The sequence below is a fragment of the Miscanthus floridulus genome, chromosome 4 (genome assembly GCF_019320115.1).
Source record: "Miscanthus floridulus cultivar M001 chromosome 4, ASM1932011v1, whole genome shotgun sequence".
In the NCBI taxonomy this organism is placed as follows: Eukaryota; Viridiplantae; Streptophyta; class Magnoliopsida; order Poales; family Poaceae; genus Miscanthus; species Miscanthus floridulus.
Window position 1 is genome coordinate 99,503,190 of NC_089583.1, and position 11,979 is coordinate 99,515,168.

The following is an 11,979-nucleotide window of genomic DNA, read 5'->3' on the forward strand; positions in this document are numbered from 1 at the left end:
TGCAACACAATTTGCTATGTGGCCACACTACTAGGATGACCCTATCTTATTCACATGGCACATTCATGTGTTTGTTGTTTGGTTTAATTACTTAAGGCATGTTAGGTTTAGTCGAAGGAACTATGTACCCTTATTTGGTATATGTTCTCACATGCCATTTCATGTGCTTGTTGTTCGCTTCAATTACCTAAGGTATGTTAGGTTTAATTCAGGACCTCTATACCCTAGTTTGGTACATCTTCTCACATGCCATTTCATGTGTTATGCGTGTTGAATTATATAATGTCCTACTTCATTAGGTTTTATTTACAGTACGTGATCTCATTTCACTATGTCCATAATATTAAATGGAATGTTATGACCACAGATAATAAAAACAATAACACAATAAAAAGTCAAATACTATGACACATTAAACAATACAATAATATTAGAAGTACATGCCAACAAACTAAATAACGTAGTACATAACTTAAGTATACCCATACTTAAAGTGCATTACATGACAACACAATGAAAAGTCCAACAGTAGACAACAGTGTTCATGAATAAACCATAGAACTAGCAAGTCATGGAGACTACTGAGTGTAATGAGGTCACTTTCCCTTCCTCAGAGAATCAGGATTCTCCTCCATCGCTGCCTTTGCTCGGCGTGCACGCTCAAGCTTCTTCTCCCTCTCCTCCCTGTACGCAGCAACACTGTCTCCTTTCCTCCTCTTCCTTGTGCTCCTTTTCTGCAACCTCCTCTCTGTGTCTATTCTCCATCATCTCCTTGTCACAATAGTTTCTGCATCTATTCCTTGTCTTCAGCCTTGATCTCAGTGTCGATCCACTGCTCAAAATCACAGAGCAGTGGAGGGGTATGTAACAAATGCAATTGTTATAAAACAAAAAAATCATGCAACATTTCATATGACACAAAATAATTATTACACAACATCAATTCCTCACCATCTTGTTAATGCGGCACTGACGAAGTGTAGGCTCAAACGTAAAATTGAAACACATCCAATACCTCTGCCCATGTGTCCTCTTCATCGGATTTGGCTACCTTGCAAGGATCGCCGCAAAAGCATATGGGCACTGGAACACCACAGGGCAGAGGCAATGGGTCGAAGACATTTTCGGTCATCCAGCCATAACTATAATTTAACCAATTTCAGTTCTAAGAACCGAAAGTAATTAACATTAAACCATAAACCTATGGATTTCTCATTTGTTCCACAACAATGAACCCATAATATAACAACATGCGCTGAGGTTACATTGGTTTGCTAGCTTTTCCACACCTTGACATTCTACGATTGTATAATATAAATATTAAAAATTGCATGAAACCCTAAGTAATGATGATTCTTATGTTGAAAAATCTGACTAATATATACCGAATCGATGTGGAAAAATTAGGAGGGGAGCGAGGATACTTTGCTCTCGAAGATCTACAGATCAAATCAAAGTTTCCAATGTCCAATATGTCGATTCGTGAGGTAGGACGAAGTGGGGAGAGCAAAAACCCGAGAGGTAGAAGAAAGAAGAAGAAGCCTCGGTCAGGAAGGTTGGGCGCTAGGTTAAAACACCACATCGACGCCATAGATCTTGGCGCCAAGCTCGACGCCAATAATCCCGGCGCCAACCTCGGCGCCAATGACCCCAGCGTCGAGGTGGCTGCCATGTCACCGCCACGTCATGCGTCGACGCCGACATGGCCGAGGAAGCTCGGCGTCAAATGCTCTGACTGCCGAGACGTGTAATCTCGACGCCAATTACTACGGCGCCGAGCTGAGGGTCTAGATTTTAAAAGCATACCTCCCGAGATATATTTATGATAAACTTAAAAAAAAGGTAAAAAAAAACAAAAAAAATCTTCCGCCGCGTATACTACTACTACTAGTACAAGGGCACATGGTAGCTACTAGTACAGGCATGTTCACTTGTTCGGAATTTGGTATGGGCGCTAGCTGCTACTACTACAGGAGAGAGATAGGGGGCACAGAGGTATGTATGGATCCTCTGAGTTTGGCCGAGGGCGCATCCATCCTAACTTGGCTGTTTGGATGTACATCAATCCATTCCGATCTAAGACTTATTTAGAGTAAATTAAAATAAAAATTAGTTATTTTTTTACTTTAATAAATATGATTGTGGTCGAACAAAGCCCTACATACGCAGATTGGAAGCTCCTAACCTATACCTAGATCAAGACAGATTGACGTGCATCTGAACAAGGTCTTAGCTCAAGACATCCCGTTTGCCAGGACAATTTTTCGTCACTCGTTCAGGAATCGCATACTTGCATAACACACCGTGCAATTTCTCGTATCCAACCGAACTCGTTCCATGAAATTGCACACCTAAGGGCGTGTTTGGTTTGTACGGTTAAAGTTTAACTGATTAATTTTAGTCCTATTTAATCACTTTTTACCTAAACACTATGATTAAATGAGACTAAATGGACATTTAGTCAATTAGTCACTAAAGGGTTGCTAAATAGAACTAAAGCTCAGGCTGCCTCACATTTTAGTCACTTTGGATCCAAACACCGTAACTAAAATAGACTAAAAGACTTATTTTAGTCTTTTTAGTCCACCAAACCAAACAGGAGTGGCTAAAGTTTAACAGTTGGTTTAGCTGGCTAAATTTTAGCAGCTTCAATCAAACGGGCCTAAAACCTAGGGTCAACAACAGTACATCTAAGGTTTTTCTCCTCTTCATTTGGAGGTGCGTCTTGCAGGACAGCAGGAGGGAACTCGAAGCAAAAGTGTCCAGATCGACAGGTTAACTGCAACGTTCAAGGCAACAAGTGGAGGTGATAGGCCAATGGCTGTTTTATTTAGGAAAAAGTCATTTTTGACCCTCCAACTATGGCTGCAGTTTTGTTCTTGCCCTCTAACTCCAAAACCATACATGTGCAGTCTCTCAACTCTTAAAACCGTTTAAAATTGGTCAATCGCGCCTATTCGACAGTGGTTTCCGCACAATAAACCCGCCACAACCCCGCCTGTCAGGCCTTTCCCTCTCACCGCCAGGTTGGGACCACCTAGTCATCCCCTTCCCTCTCTTCACGGCGACGCTTGGCGTGTGAGAGAGCGAGAGCGGAGCGGGGAAACAGAGCAGGGGCGGGGCAGAAAAGGGCAGGGCAGAGCTGGGGGAGAAAGGGAGAGCAGAGGCGCGGTGGAGCATGGCAGCGGCGATGGCGGACAGAGCAGAGAGCAGAGGAGAGGAGGAGGAAGAAGAGGGAGAAGAGGAGGCGGCGGAGGCGCGGGACTTCGGCAACGGATGGACAGCTCTCTTCACGGGTCCCTGCCGGTCATGCCTTTCCCCTACCTCCCATCTCACTCGCGCACCCCTCCTTCCTCGCCGGCGCATCCGCTCTGCTCCTCCTCCGGTGCTCCTTGTCGACGCATCTGCTCTACTCCTCCTCACCTCCCATCTCACCCTGCATCTGCTCTGCTCCTCCTTCCGGCGCGGCGGCCCTGCATCTCCTCCTCTGATGGCCCGCGGTGGGAGGAGCGGTGGCCTGCATCTGCTTGACCGCCATGGCAGGGGGCTCGTGTGGCGCAGCGCGGACCCCAGCAGAGCTCCTCCGTCATCCCCGCACGCCGGATGTCACGACCCTGGCCTCGTCTGGCATCTGCGCCAAGCCGTGCCCCTTCGACCTCACCGGTGTGCACGGCGGATACCGAGGCGTGTGCGCTTGCTGCCAGCCGCATGCTCCGCCGTCCTCGTGCGTCAAACCTCGGAGCAGAGAAGCACTGTCTTCGGAGTGGTGTCCTCGGAGCAGAGAAGCGCGACAGATTGTGCTCGCCATGCTTGCCCATCTCTGTGCTCGCCATGCTCGGAGCAGAGCAGAGCAGTCCTTCTTCACCTCCGGCCGAGCTACGGCCAACAAATCTCTCTCCGCTTCACGCTAATACAAGCAACCCCAAATCTCTTTGCTTCAAGCTAATACAAGAAGCACGGCGGCGCACCACCAAATCTCTCTCTACATCACGAAATCGCTCGCCTTTCCTCTTCTTCAAGCTGGGCAACACGGAAGGGCTGAGCACGCGGCGCTAAGCGTGGGCGAGCAGGGGACCTCTGGCCGCGAGTGCGGAGATGGGCTAGCACAATCCGTGAAGAACTGCTCTGCTCTGCTATGAGCGCGGAGATGGGCGAGCGTGAAGAAGGATCCATGTCGAGCACCGTTGTCGCCTAGCTCACGCCGGAGCCTTGCTCCGCTGAGGCCCCAGGACCGCAGCACAGCCGAGCAACTTGCCGCCGCAGCCATTGCCGCGGATGGTCACCACCGCACCACGCACAGCAAAGCAAGCAGCAGCCGGCCGGAGCTCCGTCGTGCGCTTAGTCGCAGTGCGGACTCCGCCATGTGTTTTGGACACTGGCGTTGAGGCCTACGGGTCACCCGGAGCCTCAATTGAAGGAAAGGAGTGCCTATTGGCTCTGCCTAGGTGCTCGCCGTGTCGCAGCCATAGTTGCAGAGGCGGCGGCCGCACACGCACTTGCACAGCTTGGCTGTAGCGGAGGCGGCCTTGGCATCGGCGGCGAGCCGACGAACGCGAACAGCGTGTGGAGACCGGACGTACAGGAAGACGCCAGCGAGCAGCGCGAGGAAGAACGCTCGTCGGCGAGAAGCGCGAGGAAGAACACCCCAACAGCGGTGGGGCTGCTGCGCCTTCCATGGCGAAGCTCCAACCCAAGACGTGGCCGCGCGAGCGAGCAGCGAGCAGGGCACCACGACTGGCGCAGGCGAGTGGCGAGCGGGGTGTCGGCGCCGCGCGGGCGAGCAGCGAGCAGGGCACCGCAGCGGCACAGGCGAGCGGGGAGAAGGACGCGGGGCCCGCGCGGGCGAGCAGCGAGCCATGGCGCGAGTAGCAGCAGCAGCCATGGCTAGTGCTACCTGTGCTGGCCGCCGTGGTGGCAATGTCGTGTGGCGGGGAGGTTGGGGAAAGGCCTGACAGGCGGGGCCCACGAAGAGAGGGAGGGGGATGACAGGTAGTCCCAACCTGGCGCTGAGAGGAAAAGGCCTGACAGACGGGGTCGTGGCGGGTTTACTGTACAGAAACTACGGTCAAATGGGCGCGAGAGCCAATTTTAAACAGTTTTAAGAGTTGAGGGACTGCGCGTGTCTAGTTTTAGAGTTAGAGGGCTAGAACAAAACTGCCGCCATAGTTGGAGGACAAAAATAGACTTTTTCCTTTTATTTATTATAAACTTTAGCGTTAGAAATCACAGCAATGATTTCGAGAACAAATAATAATAGCTCGCTGCAGAGTCCTATACATAAGCATCGCTGCTGGCGCTTCATATACTCCAGCAGCGGTGACTGGCTGTGCCTCACTTTGAAATAAAGCGGGGAAAAACTTCTGTTTCTTATAATAATAAAAAAAGAACCATATCGCTAGTATACATTTCCCATCGAACAGATCATGCAACTTTCCTACTAATCAGATCCCAGCCGGAGCCTCTGATTTTTTTTTTCTGATGTTGATTTAGGTGCTTTGCTAGCTTGCTGCTGAGCACGCTCTTTTGTATTTGCGGGGAGGCTCGCAGTACGCACGGGGTTCACATTTTGTTGATATATATATACGTCACCAAACATCTCTCAAGTATCTCCCTTCCATCTGAGGCTCTTCACGTAGCTTTCTGTCTTCGAGTTGTCCTTAGACCCGTGCAAAACACATTCAGGGTACCATTCAGTGAATCGGAATAACGATCCGTACCTGTTGTAAACACTAGCAAAGATTTATCAAGGAGTCATGCAACAAAAGTCAAGCAATCACATGTTCAGGCCATATATTAGTCAACAACACCAGCAGACAAGGCTAGGAACACTGAACTGAATAATCTTTAGTCGGTAACTGGGTCGGCACTAGCCAAAAGGGCGTGAAATTACAGTTTTCTACAACATGATTTGACTACCCTTGTTATGAGGATACATTCAACAAAGACACATGAACAAGTAGAATACGGAATACATTAAAAATTGTATTAAATGGACGCAAAAAAGTTGCAGGGAGTTTATTTACTCGAAAAAGGCAAGAAAAGTTACACGGTAGACCTAAAGCGGCAAGGCTCTGATGTTGCTGATAGTAGTCAGCCAAGCTTTGCAAGATCGATGATTGGTTGTGGATTCAAAAGCTTGAGTAACAGGTAGAGCAGTCTAGCCATCCACTACTTTGGCCCTTGGTAAGGCAATTAACTAAGTCTATAAAGCAACAAGGGACAGTGACGCGATGGCAAACTTAGGGAAACTTGTTGTACCTGCTCCTGGACGATGGTATGTAGTGTGCGATGGACATCTCTGGCCATGTCTTTTGCATCACCACAAACATAAATATAACCTCCCCGAGAAATGATGCTCCAAAGCTCGGCAGCCTGGGAAGATTACATAAGAATGGTGAAAAAAAGGGGAAATATAATGTTTTTTCAACAAAACATGATTGAGAAATGATAACCAGTTTACCTTCTGTGCCATTTTGTGCTGAACATACTCTTTTGTAGGACCCTCACGAGAAAAGGCTACAATCAATTCAGAAAGGACACCAGTATCAACAAAATTATTAAGCTCATCCTCATATATGAAGTCCTGAACAAACAAAACACTAATAATTAGTAAAATTTTAAAGAAGCTAGGAAGTACATCCAACATGTAAGATCGTTTATTTAATGCATTTCTGTACATAAACAGCAACTTGGAAATAATCGCATAGCAGATAAGTATTTTCTATGTAAGAAGCATAAGTGAAAAACTGAAAGATTTCAGCAGTAATGGAGTTCTGCATGCTAACTGTAGATGAAGATGGAAAATGTTGAAACATAAGCCATACCATCTTCCAATTTCTGCACCCAAAAAAGAGGATAGCATGGCCTAGTTCTACCCCTGCCTCTTTTAAACCTAGTCGTTCCTGCCAGTGCAAAATATAGCAGCCATGCACACGAAAAATCATAAAGGGGGCAAAGTTGGAAGAACAATGAACAATGTCAACTTAAAACCCAAAAAACAAACCTGTAAGAAGCCCCTGAAAGGTGCCAGACCAGTCCCAGGGCCAATCATTATAATGGGCACAGTAGGATCAGCAGGCAGTTTGAAATTTGATTGCCTAACAAAAATTGGAGCCCAGCTACATTCTTGGCTCTCTTCCAAGGGAGTGGAATGCTGTAAGTAGGATAAGCATACTAAAATGTTTACTGGATGACATGATGAGTGATACAAGTAACTTGAAAGCATTAGATTTACCTGAATACATTTACGTAATTATATTTGTTATAAATTAGTACATCTCCATTTCAAGATTCGTCTCAGAAGAAAGAGAAGAACAAAATGGCTTCTAAATATGAAACAGTAGGCAACATTGTACCTTCATCCAAGTAGAACAAACTCCTTTGTGAATTCTTCCAGTAGGGGTTGGCCCATATACTAGTGCACATGTCACATGAATCCTTGTTGGTGCTATTCTGTAGCAATATAATTTCAGTCCTAACTAACCAATCAATTTGAAATTTTAAATGAGGTATTATTTAGAGTCATGGGTACCTCGGTGAGGAAGATATTGAGTAGTATCTCGGCTGCAGGCGAGGACAAATAGCTGCAAAGAAAACACCGAGTGGGGGCTTTGCTGATGGGAACTCTGACATAACTTCCAAGAGACTTCTTTGGATTGTGACTATCCATTGTGAATACTCCTCCTGCCAACGAAATTAATGTGAGACACTGTCAGAAACTATATTAATCTATTTTACCAACAAACCTTTCCAGCAGGAGATGCGAGATGTCTAAGCCGCTCAGCCTCTTTGGAATCAGATGCATGAGCCGCCAGCGCCAGCAAAGCACTCTGCAACAGCCATTGCAGAAATAACATTAATGTGAATGAAAATGTCATTAACAAATGGATGAAAAGAAATAAACATAAGTTCACCTTCTTAGGCAAATTCAACAGATCTGCATATCTGGTAAGTGCAGTCCTCACTGTGCAAGGAGACGGGAAAGGAGGTGGCAAAGAACCCCCATAAAGTGGGGTCCCATCCTCTTGGTCAGCATACAGCAACAACAAGAACATAGCCTTTCACTCCCAAGCAAGTTGAGTTAGGCTCGCGTTGAAACCCACCAAGAGCCCTAAGTCATGGTTCAGGCACTTCAATAGCTGCTTTCCAAGTACTCTTATTCAAACATAGATCTATAGGTATATTCCAAGCTTTCAAATATCTTTTTATTGCCTTCCCTAATGTCAATTTCGGTCTTCCTCTACCCCTCCTCATATTATTAACTTGGCTTAGGTCTCCACAATGCACTGGTGCCTCTGTAGGTCTCCTTTGGACATAGCCAAACCACCTCAACCGATGTTGGACAAGCTTTTCTTCAATTGGTGCTACCTCTAGGCGATCACGTATATCATCGTTCCGAACTCGGTCCATTCTTATGTGACCGCAAATCCATCGCAACATACGCATTTCTGCAACACTCATTTGTTGAACATGTCGAATCTTTGTAGGCCAACATTCTGCTCCATACAACATAGCCGGTCTAATCGCCGTTCTATAGAACTTGCCTTTTAGCTTTTATGGTACCCTCTTGTCACAGAGAATGCCAGAAGCTTGTCGCCACTTGATCCACCCTGCTTTGATTCTATGGTGGCAGTGTCGCGGGCTCAGAGCGGCAGTGCTGCGGGTGGAATTTGACACAAGTTCAAGTTTTATTTTAACAGGCCTATTCACCCCCTCTAGGCTAACCAGAGATCCTACATTGCAACTGCTTGACCGTTGGTGGCAACGGTCGGCTCGTTTGACTAGGACACATGGCAGCTTGCAAGTGGACATGGCAAGGCATCGGGCCAAGCGTTGAACGGTCTGACGACCAGTGCTAAGTGAGTTCGACGGTCACTTATGTGACCCAACAGCTCTATTCATGGGGCGCTTCTATTTAAGCCCATGGCCATCTCTAGCTCACTCTCTTGGCCATTTTCATTGATATAGCAACCTAGTGAGCTAAGCCAAAGCCCTCCCACTCATCTGCATCATTGATTCATCATCTTTGTGAGATTGGGAGTGAATCCAAGTGCATTGCTTTAGTGATCGCATCTAGAGGCACTTGGTGATTGTTTTCACTATGAGATTCACTTGTTTCTCTTGGTGGTTGCCGCCACCTAGATGGCTTGATGCAGCGAGGATCGTCAAGCGGATGAAGGTGATTGTCTTCGGCTCCGATCGTGGTGATTGTGAGAGGTTCTTGTCATTTTCCCGGTGGAGAGCCAAAAGGTATTCTAGTGGATTGCTCATGGCTTGTGGATCCTCATCTTGTGTTGGTTGTGCGGCACCCGATTGCGGGTTAGACGTGTGATGCCTATTAGCGCGTGAACCTCCAAGTGAGTCAATCGCCACAACGGAGGCTAGCTTGCCAGCAAACAAGTGAACCTCGGTGAAAAATCATTGTGTCATCTTGTCTCTGAGGATTTTATTGGTATTCAATATATTGTGATTGATCTCTTGCCACGGTGGTATACCTCTCTACCTATCTTTGCATTTACTTTCTTAGTGTAGCTAAGCTCTTTAGTGTAATTAGTTTTGAGATCTAACTTGCGTCTTGTCTAGTAGTTAGTGGGGCTCTTTAGTTAGTCTTTGAGAGCACACTAACTTAGTGGTAGTGACATAGCCTCTTATGTGTTATAGAGATCATAGATAACTAGAATTGTGGATAGGAGGCTTGCATTTTGAGTAGGCTAGCAGAACACGTGCTTCACTTCAAAATTATCTAACCACTTGGCTTAAGTGTTGTTGTAGAAATTTTTATAGGCTATTCACCCCTCCTCTAGCCATTAGAACCTTATAGCAGCGCCCGGACGCTAGCGCCTAGATCGGACGTCCGGGCGTTAGCAAGTCCCAATCTAATAAGGATTGTTATATAATGGTGTTGTCTAAAGAATCTATAGTATAAAAATCGAGGTGTTTGGGAATCATGAAGTGTTTGGCTATCTTTATTATTATGACAATCTTGAGGATAAAATGACCTTTCTGCCCTTCTCCTCTTCTTTAGATCATCGTTCATCCGAGCAGGCTTGCCGAGGAGAGGGCAGTAAGTGGCGAGCCAACTTGTGGCATGTTTCGAGCTCATCACCATGAAAGGTTGTGGCCACCACTGCAAGATCCAAGTGGGCTTGCCAAGAGTAGGGCAAGAGGACGGCATGGCCACCACCGCAAGATCTCTGAGTGGGCTCGTCGAGAGAAGGGCAAGGTGTGGTCAAGACAGCTTTTGCAGGAGATTGGAGCGGGAGGGTATGAAAGAGGTCGTGCTGACGAACGAGCACAAGGAGCAGCGCAAGGGAGCGGAGGCGTGGAGCGGGGGAGGAGAGGGAGGTGCAATGGATGGAAAATGCCTTGCAGTATAGGAAACACGAGGGGAAGGCTGCGGTATAGAAAACACGAGGGGTAGTGAAAGTTCGATTCTTTTCCTCCCTCGATTCCTAGTAGACAATCTAAAACACAATCAAGGGCGTTCATGTGGGATTCTTGATTATTTTCACCTAAAATTTGATTATAAGTTGTCCCAAACACGCACTAAGTTTAATTAGATTTATAGAAAACATTATTAACATTTATATCTCTAATCCCTAAAAAAGTGTTGTATCTCTACTAGTATGTTTATTATAGAAATATATTCTACCATTAAATTAAATTAATAATAATTATTACGCATCATAAAATATATATTATTATATTTTGTATATATTTTATTATTTGTTAAAAAGATTTTGACTCTTTAAAAAGCGATATATAAATAAAAATGCCGGATAACATGCAAGCAATTGATTATGAGGCTATCAGCCCTAACTAGCCGACGACGACAACCAAGCGGCTGCTGGTTAATCGATTTGGACTCTTGCAGCTCTGAACTCTGAAGTCGGGTTGCAATTCTCTTGTGTTTAGTTTGCGTTAGTCACATGCATGGGGGAGCTACGATTGTGATTGTTCAGCAATCATATCAGCAGAGCAAGATTAGAGCAGGCAGGCAGATCTTTACGTGGCCCGCTAACACACGCTATTATTAATTGTCGCCCATGCATCCATCTTAGCGTATGTGCAGTGATCAATAGCTAGCTAGCTTTACCTTTTCTAGACGTACATTGTTACTGTTTCAAGTGTCAAGAGATGGTGAATCGTTTGCTCATTTACTGTCGTGATCATAATTAATTCCATTCACTTCCACGTCAAAGTCTCGGCATCTATATATACCAGATGTTTGACAAGCGGCCACTGGTAACATATGGGTTGTTTGGTCCCCGGCCAACGCCTCCCACGCCAGTTGTGGCATCGTCGAAGCAAGGCGAAAAAAATGGCCACCACAACTATGACAAGAAGAATTAACGTAGCAAACCAAACACCAACCAGCGTGAAACCAAACAACCCTATAATATCCACCCAAATAAAGTTGCATGAGTGAGCTCGGCTCACCATGCGACGCGCAAGATGACAACTTATGTACAAAGAAACGGTGCAGTTGTAACAATTCGTGACGATCATTTGGTTGTGACGTGTCAATACGCTTGGTAAGGATACAATGAAGCCAGTTCATAGTACTCCCTCCATTCCAAATTACAAGAGGTCTTTTATAGCTTTTGTCATATACTTAGATATAAACTATGTCTAAATACACATAGTAAAAGATACAAAAAAAAGCCAAAGCATCTTATAATATAATTTGGAATTGAGGGAGTATCTCTTAATGCCCGAGGCAAGGGCAAAACTAGGATATTTGGTTATTGGTGTTAGTTCTTTAAACATAGTGTTATAATACCAACCTAGAAGAAGAATTTGTTAATCTTGAAGAGGTCTCTAATGGAGTCTCCATGTTAACCTATAATAAGACACTCTAAAGAAAAATTCTAAGCAAGAAATCAGAAAATATCTAGCCTTTAATTTGGTAGACTATAATCTTCATCACCAATAATATCCATTGGGTCTATCACTTTTTTTTTTCAAAAACTATGCATC

General features: G+C 45.5%; 1 pseudogene; it reads right to left on the reverse strand.

Annotated features, from left to right (window-relative positions):
- Nucleotides 1–5,479: 5,479 nt before the first annotated feature.
- Nucleotides 5,480–8,054, reverse strand: LOC136548904 (NADPH--cytochrome P450 reductase 3-like; annotated as a pseudogene).
- Nucleotides 8,055–11,979: the final 3,925 nt, after the last annotated feature.